The sequence below is a fragment of the Cetorhinus maximus genome, chromosome 8 (genome assembly GCF_964194155.1).
Source record: "Cetorhinus maximus chromosome 8, sCetMax3.hap1.1, whole genome shotgun sequence".
Classification (NCBI taxonomy): Eukaryota; Metazoa; Chordata; class Chondrichthyes; order Lamniformes; family Cetorhinidae; genus Cetorhinus; species Cetorhinus maximus.
In genome coordinates this window covers 43543551-43566480 of record NC_135886.1, presented here as the reverse complement: position 1 = coordinate 43566480, position 22930 = coordinate 43543551, and positions in this window count along the sequence as shown.

Genomic DNA, 22930 nt, shown 5'->3' with positions numbered 1-22930 from the left:
AATCAAACACATGCAGAAGAAAAGAGGCACCCTCAGCCATGGTGACATATATGAATTTAATATCACAGGCAAAGAAACTTAATGAAACAAAATGACAAGGGTGTTCCAATTCAAAGCAAATCATCAAGCCCTTATCTCAGGCCAACACAAAAGGACCAGTGATAAACCTGTGGTGTGCCTAAGGTGCCTTATGTTTACGTTTCCAGGTGCTATGTCTTGGTGCTGCCCCATTGCTCGGAGTGGTATCTGAGACAGGCTGCTGACTCTGCTGTCCTGTTGGCCTCGATGACCTTGGCGGTCGTCCTCTGGCCTGTGGAGCCTGTGCTGGCCTCGTCTGGGAGGGAGCTGCCAGTTCCACAGCTGGCATCTCCCCAGTCGTCGCAGCCTCACCAGATGCTACGGTCACTGGCAGAGGGGCGGAGGAGCTGCTGCCTTCACCCAGAACGCCCTGAGAGGAGCCCGCAGAGACAACAGGCAGCTGCTGCGCCGTCGTGAGGTCGCTTCAGACCTTCCTGCTCACCATGGATGGATGGTCACCGAACTGGGAAACTTGATGCCCACGTCATCTCCCACACTGGCACTGACCAGCTGAGGCCAATGCCGATGTGAGGGCTTACTGATCAGAGCACATCCCCTGGAAGCCCTGATGAAGCCTCCTCCTGGAGGAGTTTCTCCACGAGAGTCACCACTGTCTCCACGGAGGACGCATGGCGCTCAGACATGAGGCTCATTGCTTCAGCGATAGTCTGCATAGACTCCTCCACCACGGACACCAAGCCAAGCAATACATCATGTATCACTCCTAGATGCTCCCGCACACCCAGCCACATTTCCTGCAGCTGCTGCGTAGCGGACGACTCCAGAGACACATCATCAGGCACCGACTGAGCATGTGCCTGGTCCCCTGCAGTCCTCTGACTGCTGGCGCCATGGACCCTCTCTGTCTCTGTCAGCTCCTCCAGCGACTGTGAAGTGCCCTCACCGCTGTGCCCTGGGACACTAGTCGATGTGCTAACTCTCACCAAGGTGCTAGTATCTGCGCTGCTGCCTACCTGGCAGAGATGGTGTGACGCTGGTGAGACTTCAGGCCTCTCAGGTGTGAGAGGGGGCCCTTGTTGCTCCTTCTCTCGGCCCTGCTCCGCTGATGCTGAAAGGAAGAGCGAGGATATTGGATCAGTTAACGTGGAGACAATGTCAATGTGCATCCCTGTCCCCCAGATCATTATGCGCTCATCCTTCCATAAGCAATGGTTAAGTCATGTTGCAAAATTAAATCACTTAACATTCAGCAGTGCTGTGGCTGTTGGGAGAACAATGCTGACCTCACTGCTGGGCATATATACCTGGCCATGGCACCCCAGCCTCACTGACACCAGTGGATCTGGGCGCATGGCGCCTCTCCAAATCCAGGGGCTCCTGCTCAAACCGGCTGAGAATGGCGATCTGCGCCTGGCCGCCACCAGTCCTTGCACACTCTGCCGCGTTATGAGCATTCTTCTCCTGAAAATGAGAGAAGAGCATTGATTAATGAAAATTGCACATGGACTCTCTTCGCACACGGCCCACCCCAACCAGACTGGGACATATCAGGGCTCCAGTGCCTCCTCACCCCGCTGCTGCCAAACACTCACACAAAGATGTTGGACCTGCTCACCCACCCCGCCCCCCTCTTCCCCCATTGGCCACATGCTGCCTACATCACATTAGACACCACATGGTATATCCTTCCATAGCAAGGAGGCGCAAGCACATGGAGCACAGAGGGCAGCAGATGGTTCGTTGCCACGCCACCTTGAAGCTTCCCTCCCAGCATGTCATCTCCCTGACTTGGACATATCCTGGAGTTCCAGCACTGCGCCTAGGTGCAGCTCCTCCAGGTTGCCTCCAAAACAATCATGTGGGTCTCAGTGTACCACAGGCAGTGGGCGCAGAAACCATCTCTTCACCACCCTCTCAGGCTGACCTCAGCATGGGCAATATCTGCTGGCCCACCCAGCAAAGGACACATGCCGTCAATGATTCAATGCAGTCACTACACTCAGATCGGTGGGGGAGGGCAGGAGAGGGTAAAGCCGACCTGCTGGGTTAAGTGACCAATGCCAACATGGCACTCCCCCTTCCAGAGTGCAACAGGTCATTGCAGCACTTGTGACACTGGATCCAGGTGCACCGCATCATATCGCGGGAGCTCACCACCTCCACCACCTCCTCCCAGGCACGTTTCATCATGTGGCGGGGGCCTCCTCCTCCTGTCCTGGGGAACCAGCACCTCCCACCATGCTGCCACCTCCTCAAGGAGGGCAGCAAGGCAGTCATCGGAAAAATGAGGGGCACACTGCACATGGACCTACCCTCCGGCCTGGCCTGCCCCGATGGCCTACCCTCCGGACTTGCATAACCTCCATTGCCCCTCTGCAGAGCTCTTAGTCCAGCCATTGTGAGCAGTCTTTCCATTGGGTCACCATTGGACCCGGTGGCCTGAGCATGCCCACCGCCGCTCGCCCACTCCCGCTATGCACGGGAGTCGTGAAGTGCACTGGACGGGCCTTAATTGGCCCGCCCGCGTAAAATGGCGGCGCGGACCCAATCACGAGCGGCAACTGGGTCTGCGCCCGTCCGTGCCTGCATCTAGTTACCCGCACCCCCCCCCACCCCCCCCCACCCCACCCCCAGCCATCCAGAAAATTCTGCCCATAGAGAGACTGCATGGAACTTTAACACAAAAATTAAGCTGTGTAAAACTCTAAACATGGGCCATAATTTTCAGGATGGCGGGGGCTCTAGCAAGCATTGATTGGCATAAGGTGGGACTTCTGCCCTCATTCAGGATTGGCTGGCAGCCCTCCAGGCACAGCGCTGTAGTAGCCAGAAGAGGCACTGCAGGAAGCTGCCTGGAACCAAGTCCCAGGATCTGGGGCACAGGTAAGTGGCAGGGGTCCCAGGGCGAGGAGGGTAGGCAACATCTGAGGGGTAGCAAGGTGGCTGATCGGAGTCTTGGGGGATAGGTCAGAGGGGGGGTGGTGGGTTGGGGAGGGAGCGCTAGAGGTCAGAAGGGGCCTTCTGATGGAGGTGACCCCTGCACCCCCCACTTCCCACCCAAGATCGAATTCAGTTTAATTCTGGCCTTCCCCGCCTTGATCTGTCATCTGCCCACTAGGCTAAACATTGGTGCTGGGTAGGAAAAGGCCCTTGAGTCCAAGGCCCTGCCCGCCCCAGCATAAAATCACTACCAGGTCGGGGTGGGTGGGAACCCAGAGGGAATCCTATCCATGCAATTTCATACTCCAACCCACCCCCACCCACCGTTGTACTTTTGAAATGTAGTCACTGTTTCAATGGAGCAACTGGGGCAGCCAATTTAGGCACAGCAAGCTCCCACAAACAGCAAAGTGATAATGACCTGTTTTGGTGATGTTTGTTGAAGGGTAAATATTGGCCAGGACACCGGGGAAATCTCCACCTCTCCAATATACCCCCACTTCCCATAAGTGTTTTATCCTCAGCAATTTTCCTACAACAGCCGGAAAGTATAGGCCCAAAAAGTAGACAAACCTCAGTATAGGGTTATCAACCTTCCAGCATTAAATTCAGGACCCCTTCCCCACGGCCCCGCCACCCTCCACCCCCCTTGAACACTGTGAGCAATCTGAAAATAAATATCAAGGGCACCGAAATATGTTTTATATTCATTATAAAAGTATTGGAGATGGGGAAAAAACTGTGTGCATGTGTGGGGTGGTAATTGGAGGTGGGATGTCATGTGATCTGACCTCCAGGAATATATCCAATCAGAGTTGGCAACTCTGCCTCAGTGTCAAGAGGATTTCTGATCACAGCAATGCTGGATCTCATGCTTTGCTTCTCCAGGTAACAATCAGAGCACTATTAATTTGTTTTGCATCAAGTTTGCCTCAGACAGCAGCTGACTTCATGTAAAAACTCATGGTATACTGGGTAGCTTAAAAAAAAGAAAGACTTGCAATTTTATTGTGCTGTTCACAACCTCAGGGCACCCCAAGGTGTTCCACAGCAAATATAATACTTTTCAAGTGTAGTGATTGTTGTAATGTATGTAGCTCAGCAGGCAATTTGCATGCAGCAAGGTCTCACACACATCAATGTGATGATGACACATAATGTCGGTCAAATAAACATAGGACAGGACAACAGGGAGAATTCTTCTGCTCTTCTAGGCACTAGTGGCACGGAGTGTTTTTACAATTTGGCTTCACGGCACATCATTATTTTCTGCCTCTCGTTCAGTCCCTCTCACACTCTTCACATCTGCACTTGACAGCCTGCATCAATCTTGCACTGTAATTTTCATTCATGTGCCACCTCAGGCTATCTCTTAGTTGGGAAATCCACATACAGTCGAGGATGAATGTACTTTGTAACTTGACAGCTTGCCTCATTTCAGAGCAGCATTGAAGCAGATTCAATAATAACTTTCAAAAGGGAGATGGATAAGTACATGAAGTGGAAAAATTGGCGGGGCTATGGGGAAAGAGTAGAGGAATGGGAGGAATGAGATACACCTTTCCAAAAACTGGCAGAGGCAAGATGGGTTGAATTTTCCCCTTCTTTCCATCTCATGCTACGATTTCATTGGCGCAGGCCGGGGAGAAGGCTGCCTCTGATACTCTTGACTGAGAAAAGCTGGTGGCACAAGAAGCCTAAATTCTTTTTTAAATCAGGACATTGAAGCTTAAGTTGCAAAGTTTGGGGGTTCACCTTTCAGGATTCAGCAGCAGCAAATTGTTTGGCTTCACCAAATTAAGGGCACCATCAGTTACAAAATACCAGAATAAGTATTGTTTTAATTATATAAGCAAGTCCTTCAAACCTTTGACCAATGTTGTCAGCCTTGGCTCAATGGTAAAATGTATGCCTCTAAATCAGATGATTTGTAGGTTTGAGTCTCACTCCAGAGACTTGGAGCACATAATCTAAGCTGACACTTCAGAGCAGTACTGAGGCAGCACTGCACTGTTGGAGGTGCTGTCTTTTGGATGAGACATACAGGCACTGCCTGCCCTCTCAGGTGGATGTAAAAGATCACATGGCATTATTTCAACAAGGAACAGGGCAATTCTCATTGGTACACTTTCTAACATTTGTACATCAACCAGCACCGTGAAACAGATTATCTGACCTTTTGTTTCACTACTGTTTGTGGGAGCTTGCTGTACACAGATCGATAGCAGTGTTTCTTACATTACAACAGTGACTATAACATTGGCTGTAAATTGCATTGAGCTTTCTGAGGTTGTCAAAACGCCCTATAATCAGAAAGTTTACAGCACGGAAAGAGGCCGCTTGGGCCATTGTGTCTGCAACCTTTCTTCCTATTTTCTGTCAGCGTAACTATGGACAAGCAGACTGTTTTGTGCACTTTATTGCAGTAATGAGATTCAGAAAGCAGCCTTATATTATGATGTTAGTGAATAAAGCCCACAGTCTTTAAATGCTGAGTTATGTAAATTGAGAGACAGCTGGCAAATGTCATTTAATGTTATCTTGATTGCAGATACTAAGTTACTTATATATAAATACTGACACAATGCTGTATGTGTTTATGAAACACTTCTGGAGTTGCCAAGCATTCTTTTTGCACTCTTATGGCATTTATAACTTTAACCCTTCAGAGTCTATATAAGCACCTCACACGTATCTTGGATTTTGCACTGGGTGGACAGTAATGGTGACAATAAATCTGTCCAGGCAGTAATTGTCATACATGAATGTTTAACTGTTCAGCCAGAGGACTTTTCATGATCCGACTGTTTTTCATAGCACACATGGAAAATAAGCTGCAGCAAATGAATGTATTTCCCATGTCCACTCCCGAAGGTTATATGCAAACACATAGCTGTTCTTTTGGCTCCAGTCATGTGCAATAAAGGAAGTGGCATGGAAAGATCAATCACTAGTTGGCCTTATCTCCAGCAAATTTATTTTATATTTTCATATATTGTCTCCTTTTCTTCCCTCTTTCTTAAGCTGCTGATTATTATTAGGGTATGATTCTGCAGATATGGAGAGCCTTATGTCACTCTCCCAACTCATCACTCTCCACACCAGTGCAGACAGTGAGCATCAGCAATCTATTTGAGAGTTATAGGCATTGTAGCTAGGCCTGATGTTGGCCTCTCTCACCCATGCAGCCCCCATACACATTCATATACACAAATGTATGCATATGGAAATGGGTAATCATGCACATCGACACACATACATATGAAAACACACAGCACACACACATGTGCATACAAACGTGCATGCACACTGCATACATGTACACCCACTGGCGCACACGTACTTACATGCAGTCACACGTGTGTACACACGGTCATGCATGCATATCCACGCAAACGCACTTCTCCAACAGGAATCTCTTAGTAGCAGGAATATCGCCTGCTGATTTTTTCCTTTCTCTAGCTTAGGGTTGCTGAGACCAAATGCATAGCTGTGAAAGCTTCCTGGAGTATTTCCAAAAATGACAGATGACGAATTGGCAATCCACCAATTCACTGCACACTCTTTTCTGCCAGGTTAGCTTAGTCCAGTGGTATCACTAATACCTTTGAGCTAGAACAGTGTGGATTCAAGGCTATTACCAAGACTTGAATGCATAGTCTAGAATATGCAGCAATCTCTGAGTTGGACAATGGGACTATTGTACATCTTTCGAGGCACTCAACTGAACACCTGGACATAAAATCGATTGCCCATTATGGAAAATGTCCGATTTTAATTTCCATTGAAATTAAAGGTGAAAAGCAGACAAATTGTAAAATGGCAGATCCACAACTGCAGTTTTAGGCTCAGGCAGTAAGTTGAAAATTTAGCCAACTGTTCTTTGAATGAAACATTAAACCAGGGTCCTGTCTGCCTCTTTCAGTGGATGTTGTTATGGCCAGTGAGGATATCTGTCAGGACTCACCCTTTCTTACCCACTCCTCGATTGATTGTGACACTGTTTTTTGAAATTTATAAGGATGAAAGTATCAATTTAGTGTCTGAACTTAACTGTTTACAAACTGATTGCAAAGAACTCAGACCAACACGCTTGCTTGAGTTTAAACACAAACGGGTTAGTTTTTATTGTGCTAACAATCCACTCAGGTAAAGATATAAAGATGTTTAAAAAGGTAAATACACATCCTGACCTTTGCAACACACACAAACACACACATGCAAAATTACAAGTTATACTGTAGAGGAGGTTAGCTTTTGGCCAAATTAATTTTCAATGATAAATGGCAAAAAATAGAGAGTTCACTGTTTGAGTCCTTCGCAGCTGTTGTTCATGGCTGAGGCAGAGGGATTGGGGCCAATGTAGACTATGATTTATGGAGACAGTTTTTTTTTAAACCATAATCCATTTTTTCCAAAAGTTGATGCTATTGTACCTGAGGTTCCTTTCTATTGAAATTATCTATCTCTGTGATGGATTTCACAATGTAATAGAAATAGGGCTCTAAACTTGAGAGAGAAGAACAGAGAGAGAGAGATGGTGGTTGAGTCCATTTGCATCCTTCTGACTGTCCAAAGGCAACCTGGGTGTTATAATAAAATATATTTCAAAATGGTGATTCTGGGCACATGACCTCTCTCTCAATGATGAGTATTCCACTGAAAGTAATTGATTAACTCATGCCTGGACAGACCTTGGCTATGATGTTATGGCCTAGGCGATTAATTTATTTAATGGCCCAGCCACCACTTCTAAATAGACCATTCTTTCCTGTGATCAGGTAGGAAGAACACCTCAATGCCTTCTATATAGCCATTGAACCGGTAGACTTTCTGTCTCTGCCTGAAAGGTAGCATTATAGAAATGCAAATGGTGAGAGCCAGATATAGGTTTCAGTTCATCTCTTAAGTAATTCTTGATATCGGCATAGGAGGTTTGCCTTGGCATGTCCTAATTGTATTCCACACTGGAAACTTCCAGGAACTGACCAATTTGTAATACCAGATGTGTCAGCTGACCAGTGGCAGCTATAGAACCATAGAAAACTACAGCACAGAAAACAGGCCATTCGGCCCTTCTAGTCTGTACTGAAATATTATTCCGCTAGTCCCATTGACCTGCACCCAGTCCATAACCCTCCAGACCTCTCCCATCCATGTATCTATCTAATTTATTCTTAAAACTTAAGAGTGAGCCCGCATTTACCACGTCAGGTGGTAGCTCGTTCCACACTCTCACCACTCTCTGAGTGAAGAAGTTCCCCCTAATGTTCCCCCTAAACCTTTCCCCTTTCATCCTAAAGCCATGTCCTCCCGTGTTTATTTCTCCTAATCTAAGTGGAAAGAGCCTACTCGCATTTACTCTGTCTATACCCCTCACAATTTTGTAAACTTCTATCAAATCTCCTCTCATTCTTCTACGCTCCAAGGAATAAAGTCCTAAACTGTTTAATCTTTCCCTGTAACTCAACTCCTTAAGACCCGGCAACATCCTAGTAAATCTTCTCTGCACTCTCTCAATCTTACTGATATCCTTCCTGTAGTTAGGCGACCAGAACTGCACACAATACTCCAAAGTTGGCCTCACCAATGTCTTATACAACCTCACCATAACATCCCAACTCCTATACTCAATACTTTGATTTATGAAGGCCAGTATGCCAAAAGCTTTCTTTAGAACCTTGTCTACCTGTGACGCCACTTTCAGGGAATTATGTATCTGAACTCCCACATCCCTTTGTTCCTCCGCACTCCTCAGTGCCCTACCATTTACTGTGTATGTCCTACCTTGGTTTGACCTTCCAAAATGTAACACCTCACACTTTTCCACATTAAATTCCATCTGCCATTTTCTGGCCCATTTTTCCAGTTGGTGCAGATCTCTCTTCAAGCTTTGAAAGCCTTCCTCGCTGTCCACAACGCCTCCAATCTTAGTGTCATCAGCAAACTTGCTGATCTAATTCACCACACTATCATCCAAATCATTGATATAGACAACAAACAACAATGGTCTCAGTACAGATCCCTGAGGCACACCACTAGTCACAGACCTCCAGTCTGAGAAGCAATCATCCACTACCACTCTCTGTTTTCTCCCACACGGCCAATTTTGAATCCAGTTTACAACCTCTCCATGGATACCAAGTGTCTGAACCTTCTGAACTAACTTCCCATGTGGGACCTTGTCAAAGGCCTTACTAAAGTCTATGTAGACAACATCCACAGCCTTTCCCTCATCTACTTTCTTGGTAACCTCCTCAAAAAACTCTACAAGGTTCGTTAAACACGACCTACCACGCACAAAGCCATGCTGACTATTCTTAATCAGCCCTTGGCTGTCCAAATAATTATATATCCGATCTCTCAGAACACCTTCCAATAATTTACCTACTACTGACGTCAGGCTCACTGGCCTGTAATTACCTGGTTTACTTTTGGAGCCTTTTTTAAACAACGGAACAACATGAGCTACCCTCCAATCCTCCGGCACCTCACCTGTGGCTAAGGACATTTAAAATATTTCTGCCAGGGCCCCTGCAATTTCTACACTAGTCTCCCTCAAGGTCCGAGGGAATATCATGTCAGGCCCGGGGGATTTATCTACCTTTATTCGCTGTAAGGCAGCAAGCACCTCCTCCTCTTTAATCTCTATATATCTTAAGTCAGCATTTTTGCTTGCTTTTAAAAAGCCCTTTGAAGGAAATTCAATATATATTTGATCAGCCGATGAAATTAAAGATTAATATTACACATACATACAACATATCGTCATGACACCACCACCTCACAGGAATGAAACATGAATTACAATAAGCATTTCTTTATGAGACATCCAAATGTTAAGAAAATTAAAAATAACATATGCACACAAATTCACACTTTTAATCTGATTGAATCAGTTCTGCACAATTGTGATTTGGCATCCAAATAATTTTAAACTGAGTTAGACTCTGGATAGCATGCTGTTACATTCTTTCTTTCCTTTCAGGTGGAAGTTACAGACAAAACATCTCTTCGTTGGAAAAGATTAGTTTTGCATTAGTTCTGTTTAGGTATCATCTGAAATGGTTTGGTACGTTTATGTTGCTGTTATCCAAAACTTCCTGGTAATAGCCAAGTTGCAGTCACTATGCAAATTATCCTGGTATCCAGCCTGGTCTGCTCTGTTTTAGTTTTAACCCTTTACTGTCCACCTCTATAACCTGTGAATTTAATATCTCAAACCCAGGCACTTATACAAATTTGATTTCAAGGAGGTTAGTGGGTTGTAATTTGATTTTTGCATCCTGTAGAGTCTCTGGGTGGGTGTCTGACACTTCACTTCTGATGAATTTTACATCAACACTGCCAGGCTGGTTGAGGTTTAAAACTTGGTCTTGTTCATTTGACTTACCACAAGTGGTTGCTTTGGGGTATGTTCCCTTCCCTTCCTCTTTTGTTTTGGGAATGGGCTTTCCCCTAACCTGTTCCATGACCCTAGCATGCTACTGCCCCCAAGTGGATGTTCCGCTCCTGCTGTATTCCCCTGCGACTCTTCAACTAAATGAGCCATCACCCTTGCTTTCTCTCGGTCTAGTTGGGAACTTCCCTGGCCCCTATTTAAATCTGCTATGAAGGTGTCTGCTAACCAGATTACTGGCTCTTTTCCCTCATCCTTTTTGAACTTTATGGGCCCTTCATGGGCCTTTTTTACTTCTAGTGGCCTGGCTTCAGTCCTTTTGAAATTCAAGTGACTCTTCCTTAGCCACTTCAACCCTTATTGGTTCTAGCGATCCCCATAGAACTTCTGAATCTCTCTCAGTTTCCTGCATCTTGACAGATCCCTGCTGGCTATCTCCAGCCTTTTCAGCCTCTATGGACTGTCTGTAACTTTATAGGGGTATTATCCTCCACTCTGCCTCAGCTTTAGCTACGTTCCCACGCAGTTTGCATATTCTTAACTCCCTTTGGAAAGCTAATTTTTTTTCTTTCCTCTCTTTCTGCTTTTCCTTCTTCTCTCTCTCATTCCCTTTCACTTGTTTCTCTCTCTCTTTCTGCTTTTCTTTCTTCTCTCTCTTTCCTTTTCTCTTTCTTGAAATTCTAGCTCTAGCTGTTTCTGTTCTAGCTGTAATTTTGCTAGAACAATTTATCTGTTTCAGTTTCCTGAGGTTCACAATCCAATTCACCCATTTTAGAATTTCAGTTTTCGTGGCTTTGGGGTAGAACTCTAGCTCCCACGGCCTGGCTATACTCTTTGCCTCTTCGAGGGATAGAGCCTTTAAACTATCCCAAGTTATCTCAATTTGCTTTATGTCATGAAATGAACATTTTTTCATTGTCTTATTGTGGTTTATTGTAAAGTAGGTTTATGGGTGTGAGTGTAGATTGTTCTGTCTGTGTGATTTAATTGAACTAAAGTCAGATAGGCTGCAACCTTGAAATTATCAAACAAAAGTTAGGTGTAAAAAGCATTTGAAATGCTAATGAGTAAACATGGATGAGGGCAGCGTGTAAGGTGTGAAGGAACTTTGCATTTTTAGATACGTGAAGGTGTTGTTTAGGGGAGGTGATGGTGTAGTGGTATTGTCGCTGTACTAGTAAATCCAGAGACCCAGGGTAACACTCTGGGGGCCTGGGTTCAAATCCAGCCATGGCAGATGGTGGAATTTGAATTCAATAAGAAAATTGGAGTTAAAAGTCTAATGATGATTATGAAACAATTGTTGTAAACCATCTTGTTCATTAATGTCCTTTAGGGAAGGAAATCTGCTGTTGTTACTGTGACTCCAGAACCACAGCAATGTGGTTGACTCTTAAATGCCCTATGAACAAATGCAATTAGGGGTGGGTAATAAATGCTGGCCTAGCCAACAAGGCCCAAAATCTCATGAATGAATTAAAAAAAAAGGTTTCAAAGGGATGATGGGATGTTTACAACTAACAAGATAAGCAAGACCCAGCAGTGTGTTTATTTTTTCCCAAGGGTACTGACCATGTTGGCAACATGAAAGAATTTTATATTAGGGGAAAAGTAAATTTCTGAAGACATATGGAACAATGGAATTTACAGATTAAAGAGAGAGAAACACATATAAAGAGAATGGAAGGCTATGCTGTGAAGCCATGTAAGACCTAAGAGACCCATGTAAAACAGCCTTGGGGAACCTTCCAGCCACTTTTACTGTGTCCAGTAACCAAAGGTGGAGGAAAACCTTTGGAATTCCACTGTCAAGCAGGTGCTGTGGTAAACCTGCTGGCTTGGTATTTAAATTTAAAATCTATTTTGGATTATTGCCTTAAAGGGTGTGTGCAGTTGGGAGTCAGGTGAATTAGAAATTTTGGGATTTGTTGTAGTACTAAGTAACTGTAATCTTATGTATGTGCTTGAAATCTTTTCTTTTGTTAATAAATGTTTTAATTTAATTTTTAAAATCTCTAAAGGTGTTAATGGACTCATTACTTCTGAATTCAGTGCACAATTATCTTGTAATAAACACAAATTGCAAAACCATTGTGATAGTGTGGCCAAGTTTCCCTTGTGGATTTGGTCCACCTGGCACACATCATCTGCCACATCATAACAAAACTGGGCGCTCTTTGCGGGATATTTGAAATTATTTGATTTGTTTGGAGTTGGTGAATCTTAAGGCTACAGGTACAAGAAGCACACTGAAGTCAGGAGTTGGTGATGAGGAATTTTAAAGTGGTGAGACAGCAAAAATGGCTTTATTCATAGCTAAGACATTTCTGGGAGTATGAGACATAACTCTGATTGGTTTACAAGAAGTATCTAAGGGTAAGTTAGCAGAATTGGCAGATAAGTTGTAGTTAAGGTTAACTGTAGGGGCAAAGAAAGTAGACATAATTGAAGTAATAGCATAGCATTTGAAATTGGAAGGGATACCTGAAACTAGTGAGTCACGGCTGGAGGTAGTGAGACTTCAGTTATAAATGAAGAAGGTTGAACATGAACAAGCAATGGAAATGAAAAAACTGTAATTAGAGGCAGAGGAAAAGGAAAGAGAAAGGGCATTTCAAAGGGAGCAAGCAGAAAGGCAGGAGAGAGAACAAAAATAGGAAAGGGAATTGGCACTGGAGAAATTAGTAAGGGAGGAAAGAAAGAAGGAGAGGGAGAGAGAATATCAGCTTAAAAAGCTGGAAGTTAAAATACAGATCTCAGAGGCTGCGGGAGGTTCTGAGAATGAAATTACCACTTCCAATCTAATGCCCAGTGGGGAGATGTTTAAATTTGTGCAGTTTCTTTCAAGGTTTGAGAAAAGGGACGTAGAGGCATTCTTTATTTTGTTTGAGAAGATAGCTAAGCAGATGAAATGGCCACAAGAAATCAGGACATTACTTTTACAGTCTAGGCTGTAGGTAGAGCTCATGAGGTATATGCATTGCTGTCAGAGGAAGTAGCAGTGGATTATGAGGCAGTAAAAAAGGCTATTTTGAGTGCATATGAGTTGGTTACTGAGGTATACAGGCAGAAATTTAGGAATATAAGGAAACAGCCTGGTCAAACTTGTGCTGAGTTTGAGAGAGTAAAGCAAAGTAATTTTGACCGACGGATATGGGCATCAATGGTAGAGACAACATATGTAGCTCTTAAAGAAGTAATTCTTTCGGAAGAATTTCAAGATTCAATTCCTTCAGAACTCATGTGCAGGAACAGAGGATTAAAACAGCAAGGCAAGGAGCAGAGATAACTGATGATTAAGAGTTAGTTCATGGACCTATACCGTTTTTGTCACCCTTTTAAATCTGAGAAGGATAAAAAATGGAAAGGTTAAAGGAAGGTAGGTAGTCAAGGGAGAGAAGGAGCAGGTGGAAATTCTCAGGAAGGTTTCTCTCAGACCAGAAAGGAAGATGCTGAGGGTAGAAGAGACACTCAAAACTGAGGTGTTTTCATTGTGATAAGGTTGGGCACACAAAGTCAATGTGTTGGAGGTTACAGGGAAAATCTGTTTCAGTAGTTGGAATGCAGAAAAGTTCTGGAAATAAGAGTACTGTGGGCTCTGAAATCCAGGCACAGGCAAAAACAATGGTTTATGTACAGGAGAAGCAGGAAGAATCAATGATAGGTAAAGAAGTGGGAATGTGTTCACAATTTAGCCAAGGGAGTTTTGAAGCGCAGGTTATAGAAATGTTTAGAGATTTTGTATGTGAAGGGAAAGGCTTTCCATGTGTACAATGTGGAGCAGGCAAAGATATTAAGCTTTTAAGAGACACCAGGGCTACTCAATCCTTAATGATATGGGATAGTGATATTTGTTGCTCAGAGGGAGTTTTTCAGGAAAAAGTGATAATTAGTGAGATTCATGGAGATGCTAAACCTATTCCATTGTGGAAGGTGGAGTTAAAGAGTAAATGGAAAACAGGTGAAGTGATTGTTGGAGTAGTAAAAAAATTGTCCATTGCAGGGGTTCAATTTATCTTAGATAATGACACAGATGTTGGTGATGCCTACTGTAGTTGAGCAGCCTGTGTAGGTGCATTCAACAGAGGTGTTGCAGAAGGAGAATCTTGGATTGGTTCCAGATTGTATAGTAACAAGATCACAAACTGACAGGTTAAAACAGGAAGAGGGGGAACTTAAAAGGCAGGGAAAAGATACTGATATTCAACTAGCTGATACAATCTTTGATGAGATTGTTCAGGGAGCGAGAATGGAGGAAAATGAAGCTGAAGTGTTCAGCTCAAGGAAGCTGGTAGAGTTACAGCAGAAGGATCCAAGAATAAAGCAATTATATCATACAGCTTACTCAGAAACAGAGGCAGAATGTATTCCAGAATGTTATTACCTTAAAGGTAAGGTGTTAATGAGGAAGAGGAGACCATCTCATGTTTCAACAGATGAGAAGTGGGTGGAAGTGCATCAGATAGTTATGCCATCTGGATATATTGAGAGTAGCTCATGAAATTCCAATAGGGAGACATTTAGGAATTAAGAAGACTCAGTGGAAAATATAAAAATGTTTCTATTGGCCTGGATTGCATAAAGATATAGTCAAATTCTTGAGAACATGTCACACATGTCAGGTGCCAGGGAAACCTCAAGCAGTGATTAAACCGGCACCTTTAATTTCGATTCAAGCATTTGAGGAACCTTTTACTAAGGTCCTAATTGATTGTGTGACCCCTCCCTAAGACTAAAAGTGGAAATTAGTACTTGCTGACAATAATGGATGTGTCTACAAGGTTTCCGGAAGCGATACCTTTGCGAAATATTACGGCAAAGAGAATTGTGGAAGAGTTGACTAAATTCTTTACCAGATATGGTTTGCCAAAAGAAATACAAGCGGATCCAGGTTCAAATTTCATGTCACAGCTGTTTAAGGAAATAATGAACAGTTTGGGGATAAAACAGTTTAAGTCTTCAGTTTATCAACCTGAATCACAAGGTGCTTTGGAAAGATGGCATCAATCTTTGAAAACCACGAAGAGGGCTTATATTCAAGACTAGCCACAGGACTGGGACAGGGGATTATTAGGGATGCTCCTGATGAATCAACAGGATTTAGTCCTTTTCAAGTAGTCTTTGGTCATGGGGTAAGAGGACCACTGAAGTTGATTCAGGAGAAATTAGTGGATCAAAATTCAGAAACCACTCTCCTGGGTTATGTGACAACCTTCAAAGAATGATTGAACAGAGCGTGTGAGTTAGCTAAGGACCATTTAAAGATATCACAATGGGCGATGAAGGAGAAGGCACATAAGAGGGCCAAAGCTCGTAGTATTGTTGCTGGGGAAAAAGTGTTAGTTTTATTACGAGTATTGTGTGAACCTTTAAAGGCAAGGTTTACTGGACCTTACAGGATTGAAAAGAAACTGAGTGAAGTAAGTTATATAATAAATACTCCAGATAGAAGAAATAAGCAGAGGATGTGTCATGTAAATATGCTTAAAAAAATACTTCGACAGAGAAGATGACCAAAAGGAGGTATTAGTGGTGGTAGGTAAAGAGAAAGAGGTAGAAATGAAGGATTCTGAAATTGATTTTCCTCCAATCAAGTTAGATAATGAGGGGGTACTTATAAATTTAAATGTAATACTGAGTTACCTTCCAGACAAGTGTCAAAGTGATTTGGAGAAGCTGGCCAGAATCTTTGGTTGGCATGCGGGGGCGGGCCCCGCTTGCCGACGCGTAAAATGACGCGCGGTGACATCGGACGTGCATCTCAATGTCACCGCGCGTCATTCCGATTTTCAGTTCAGCAGGTGCACAACGGAGTCAGCTGCACGCCCGCTGAACTGTCAAAGGCTATTAAAGCCATTTAAATATCAATTAAAATAATTAACGGAGCTGCCCGTCCAACCTTAAGGTGGGCAATTATAAATTGAATAAAACTTTTTATTAAAGTTCATTAACATGTCCCAGCTCATGTGACACTGTCACATGAGGGGACATGTCTTAAAAAATTTTTTTTCTTTATTTAAATTATGGATAAACTAATCTCCCTGATGCAGCTCTGTGCCTCAGTGAGATTCCTGCACTCTTTCGCAGATAATATCCAATGCGCGCCTGCCATTAATTAACGGGCCACTTAAGGCCCTTGAGGCACCAATTGACAGCGATTTTTCAGGGCCCGTGCGATCTTCAGGTCGTTGCACAGGTGCAACGGGCAGGCGGGTAGAGCACATTTGTATAAACCTCATCCATGGGCGGGATAAGAGGGGTCAGTGGGGTCACAAAGGTACTCAGTCAGATATTTAATTTGGAAAGTTACTGATACTTGCCTGTGTGAGCAGAAATATTTCAAAACTCATACCAGCTGCTTGGACAGGACTCACAACCTTCAGGTCAGCACTCTACAGTGAAGATCCTTTTTGGGGCCTGCAGGTTTCAGGAAGCCTTCCCTTAGCCTGGAAACGGGAGTTGTGCCCTCCATTGGAGGCACCTCCTCTGAGGAGGAAAGGAGGACCAAAAGGGGGAGGGGGCCAGAAGTGCACATTCAGCCTCCAGGGGAGCCACCTTTGGGAGGATAGACACAGGCACAAGGGGCGCAGGGCCAAGAAGTAGTCCGAGACGGAAGGGGTCGCAGAAGATGCCACTATCCTGCTACCAGGGTATACAGGTGGCGAAGCAGCTACCTCAATATGTCTGAGGTGCAGTGTCGAAGGAGGCTCTGTCTCTCAAGGGAGACAGTCAACTATATCTGTCAGGTGATTGGCACTGAGATCTCTGCTAACTGTGTGGGTGGACACCCCGTACCAGTGGCTCTAAAGGTCACAGCTGCCCTCAACTTCTGTGCTTCTGGCTCTTTCCAGGGGTCAGTGGGTGATCTTTGCGGTGTCTCCCAATCAGCTGTCCACACTTGTATCAAACAGGCGACAGACGCTCTGTTCAGGCGTGCGTTGACCTTCATCCACTACCGCCGGGACCAGGCCAGCCAGACACAGCGAGCCAGAGGCTTCGCGGCCATTGCTGGCTTCCCCCGTGTCCAGGGTGCTATAGACTGCACACATGTAGCCATCAAGGTGCCAGCGGGTGAGCCTGGTGCCTTCGTCAACAGGAAGGGCTTCCACTCCATGAACGTGCAGATAGTGTGTGACCACAGGATGCTGATTCTACAAGTCTGTGCAAGGTACCCAGGCAGCTCCCACGACGCCTACATCCTCAGACACTCCCAGGTGTTGGGGCTCTTTAGTGCTCCAGCCCGGCTTGATGGATGGCTGCTGGGTGACAAGGGCTATCCCCTCAGAAGGTGGTTCATGACTCCTCTCCACCATCCAAGAACAGAGGCTGAGCAGCGGTACAATAGGAGCCGGGGTACCACAAGGGTTGTGGTGGAGAGAACCATCGGTCTTCTCAAGATGCGCTTCCGATGCCTGGGCCATTCACTCCAATACCCCCCAGATCGTGTGTTGCTGATAGTGGTTGCATACTACGCTCTCCACAATCTTGTGCTGAAAAGGGGCGATACTATGGATGAAGAAGATGTAGATACAGTGGCTGCGGCTGCACACGATGAGTCCAGCAGTGGGTCCGAGGATAAGCATGCACAGGGAAATGCTGAGGGGATAGACGCTGACCTTGGAATACTCCAGTGAGGCAGGGACACCCGGGAGGCATTAATCCAATGAACCTTCAGCTAGAACACCACAGATGGACCCCCAAAACAAGCCTGTGCTGCAGGCTCCATACTCGATACCTGAGTGCTAAATCTGCCTGGATGGGAACATTAACTAAGGGCTTTGTCAATAAAGCTCAATGCCACACAACTCACTCATAACATCATGGGTAACTGTCCACCTCCAGAGGAAAAGAGTCACCCTCAGCCATGGTCACATGTCTAAATTTAATGATATAACAAAATGAACTTAAGGAAACAAAATGACAAAGATGTTAAACAGCACACCAACTAATCATGACCTCATTGCGGGGCAACACAAAAGCACCAGTGAGAAACCCGTGGTGTGCCTAAGCTGCCTTAAACTTACGCTTTTGGGTGCTACGTCTAGGTGCTCCCGCCTTGCTGGCACTAGCATCTGAGACAGCCTGCTCACTGTACTGTTCTGTTGGCCTCGATGATCTTGGCAGCTCCCTTCTGGCCCGTGGAGCCTTTGCTGGCCCGGCTTGGGAGGGAGCAGCCAGTTCCACAGCTGGCTTCTCCCCAGACGCTGCAGCCTCATCAGATGCAACGGTCACTGGGAGAGGGGCGGAGGAGCTGCTGCCCTCATCCAGAGCACCCTGAGAGGAGCTCGCAGAGACAACAGGCAGCTGCTGCGCCAACGTAAAGTCGCTTCGGACCTCCCTGCTCACTGGGAACTGAGCTGGGAAACTTGGTGCCCTGACCAGCTGAGGTCAATGCCAATGTGAGGGCTTGCTAGTCTGAGCGCATCCCCAGGAAGCCCTGATTGGTCTCCTGGAGGAGCTTCTCCACGAGAGTTGCCACTCTCTCCATGGAGGATGCATGGCGCTCGGACATATGGCTCATTGCTTCGGTGATTGTCCGCATAGACTCCTCCACCATGGAGACCAAGCCAAGCACAGCCTCATGTATCTCCGCCAGCTGCTTCCGCACACCCAGCTGCATTTGCTGCGTTGTGGACGACTCCAGAGACACATCATCAGCCATCGACTGAGCATGTGCCTGGTGCCCTGCAGTCCTCTGACTGCTGGCGCCATGGGGACTCTCTGTCTCCACCAGCTCCTCCAGTGACTGTGAAGTGCCCTCACCGCTCTGCCCTGGGACATTAGCCGATGATCTAATTCCCACTGAGGTGCTAGTATCTGCGCTGGTGCCTACCTGGCAGAGATGGTGTGACGCTGGTGGGTCAGAGACTTCAGGTGTGAGAGTGGGCCCCTGTGCCTCCTCCTCCCGGCCCTACTCCGGTGATGCTAAAAGGAAGAACAAGGACATTTGATTAGTTAATGTGGAGACAATGTCAATGTGCATCCCTGTCCCCCGGATCATCATGCACTCATCCTTCCATAAACAATGGTCAAGCCATGTTGCAAACTTCAATCACTGAACATTCAGCAGTGCCATGGCTGCTGGGATACTAATGGTGACATCACTGTTGGGCGTACAAACCTGTCCGTGGCAACCCAGCCTCATCGACACCAGTGGACCTGGGCGCATGGCACCTCTCCAGATCGAGGGCCTCCTACTCGAATCTAATAATGATCGCCAAATGGGCCAACCCTCCGCCAGTCCTCAACCGCTCGGCAGCAATATGCGTAGTCTTCTCCTGTAAAGGAGAGAAGAGCATTGATCAGTGCAACTTGTACCTGAAATCTCTTCGCTGCTGTCCCACACCAACCAGAGTGGGACATTGCAGGGCTCCAGTGCTTCCTCACCCCACAGCTGCCGCACACTCACACAACAATGCCAGGCCTGGCCCCCCCACCCCTTGGCCAAATACTGCCTACATCACATTTGGCACCAGACAGTCTAATCTTGCAAAGCAAGGAGGCGCAAGCACATGGAACGCAAAAGGCAACAGATGATTCGTTGCCCCGCCACCTGGAAGCTCCCCTCCCAGCAAGTCAGCAGCCTGACTTTGACATGCTTCCCAGTTCCAGCACTCTGCCAAGGTGCAGATCCTCGAGGTTGCCCCCAAAACAGTTATGTAGGTGTCACTGTACCACATGCTGCAGGGGCAAAACCCATCTCATCACCACCCTCTTAGGGTGACCTAGACATGGGCAATATCTGCTGGCCCACCCAGCGAAGGACACATGCCGTCAATGATCCAGTGCAGTAATTGCACTCAGAGTTGGTGGGGGGGGGTGGGGGGTGGTGGTAGCCAGGTGGGAAAGCCCACCTGCTGGGTTAAGTGACCAATGCCAACATGGCACTCACCCTTCCCGTGCACAAAAGGTTGTTGAAACGCTTGCGACACTGGATCCAGGTGCGCCGCACCACATCACGGGAGCTCACCACCTCCGCCACCTCCTCTCAGGCACATTTGGTCATGTGGGGGGGGGGGGCCTCCTCCTCCCATCCCTGGGAATGAGGACCTCCCACCATGCTGCCACCTCCTCAAGGAGGGCCGCAAGGCAATCGTCTGAAAAACGAGGGGCACAGTGCCCCCCCTTGCCCTATCCTCCTGCCCTACCCTCCTGCCTGGCCTGCTCACCAGCAGCACTCTGGGGGGCCCTTCTGCTGGCCATGTTTGACAGCCTTTGCAAGGCTGCAGGAACACGTTTAAACAGGCCGCTGGGTCGCCATTGGTCATAACAGTCCTGCCACCGCCCGCCCACTCACTCCCGCTGTCCTCGGGAGCCATGTTTCACGCGGAGCCGATCACGGGCAGCGATCGGGTCTGCGCCCACCCACGCCCGCTCCCGCATGGCCCACCCGACAGGTAGAAAATTCTGCCCATTGTTCAGGAGGAAAGACTACAGGACAATTCAGCTGAAGTGTTTAACTCAAGGAGGTTAGTGGAGTTACAGAAAAATGATTTGCAATTAAAGCAGTTATATGAGGAAGCTTGTTCAGAAACAGAATCAAAATATATTCCAATATGTTATTACCTTAAGAGAGATATTTTAATGAGAAAATGGAGGCCGTATCATGTTTCAGCCAATGAAAGCTGGATGGAGGTGCATCAGATTGTTATCCCATTAGGGTATAGAAATGAAATTTTGAGGATTGCTCATGAAATTCTGATGTGGTGACATTTTAGGAATTAGGAAAACACAGGAAATGATACTGAGGAATTTTTTTTTTGGCCAGGATTGCATAGGGATGTAGGCAAATTCTGTAGAACCTGTCACCTGTCATACATGTTAAGTAACAGGGAAACCACAAACAGTGATTAAGCCGATGCCTTTAAATCCCAATCCCAACATTTGAAGAACCTTTCACTAGAGTCATGGTTGATTGTGTAGGACCCCTCCCTAAGACTAAAAGTGGAAATCAGTACTTACTGACAATATTGAATGTGTCTACCAGGTTTCCTGAACCGATACCTTTAAGAAATATTACAACTAAGAAGATTGTTAAGGAGTTAATTAAATTTTTTCCAAGATATGGTTTACCTAAGGGAAATACAATCAGATCAGAGGGGTCAAATTTCATGTCACAACTGTTTAAGGAAGTGATGAACAGTTTGGGGATAAAACAGTTTAAGTCAACATCTTACCATCCGGAATCACAAGGAGCTTTGGAAAGATGGCATCAAACTTTAAAAACTATAATGAGAGCATACAGTCAGGGTTATGCACAGGATTGGGATACAGGAATTCCATTCTTGTTATTTGCTATTAGAGACGCTCCAAATGCATCGACTGGTTTTAGCCCTTTTGAACTAGTTTATGGTCATGGGGTAAGGGGACTACTGAAATTAATTCATGAGAAATTGGTGGGTCAAAATTCAGAAACTACTCTCCTGGATTATGCATCAAATTTCAGGGAAAGATTAAACAGAGCATGTGAGCTGGCTAGGGAACATTTAAAGATATCACAGCAAGAGATGAACGTGAAGGCAGATAAGAAAGCTAAAGCTCACCGTTTTGTTTCTGGAGAGAAAGTACTAGCTCTGTGACCAATGCTAGGTGATTCATTAAATGCAAGGTTTAGTGGGCCTTACAGGATTGAAAAGAAATTGAGTGAAGTAAATTATTTAATAAATACTCCAGAAAGAAGAAAGAAGCAGAGGATGTGTCATGTGAATATGCTTAAAAAGCACTTTGACAGGGAAGAGGAACAAAAAGAGGTATTAGAGTTTCTCCCTATCTATTCTGTCCAGCCCCCTCATGATTTTGAAAACTTCTATCAAGTCTCCTCTTAGCCGTCTCCTCTCCAAGGAAAATAGTCCCAAATTCTCCAATCTATCCTCACAGCTGAAGTTTCTCATCACTGGGACCATTTTTGTAAACCTCTTCCGCACACTCTCCAATGCATTCACATTCTTCCTATAATATGCTGCCCAGAACTGTACACATATTCCAGCTGAGATCTAACGATGGTCTTATATAAATTCAGCATAACCTCCTTGCTCTTGTACTCTATGCCCCTATTAATAAAGCCCAGGATACTAAATGCTTTATTAACTGCTCTCTCCACCTGTCCTGCCACCTTCAATGATCTATGTACATATACAACCAAGTCTTTCCTGCACCCCCTTCCACCCCTTATTTTATATTGTCTGTCCATGTTCTTTCTACCAAAATGCATCACCTCACACTTCTTCACATTGAACCTCATCTGCCACCTATCTGCCCACTCCACCATCCTGTCTATGTCCTCTTGAAGTTCCACACCGTCCTCCTCGCAGTTCACAGCACTCCCAAGCTTTGTATCATCTGCAAACTTAGAAATTGCCCCCTGCACACCAAGATCTAGATCATTAATATATATCAGGAAAAGCAAGGGTCCCAATACCGACTCCTGGGGAACTCCACTACACACCTTCCTCCCGCCCGAAAAATATCCATTGACCATTACTCTCTGCTTCCTATTTTTCAGCTACTTTTGCATCCACATTGCTACTGTCCCTTTAATTCCATGAGCAATAA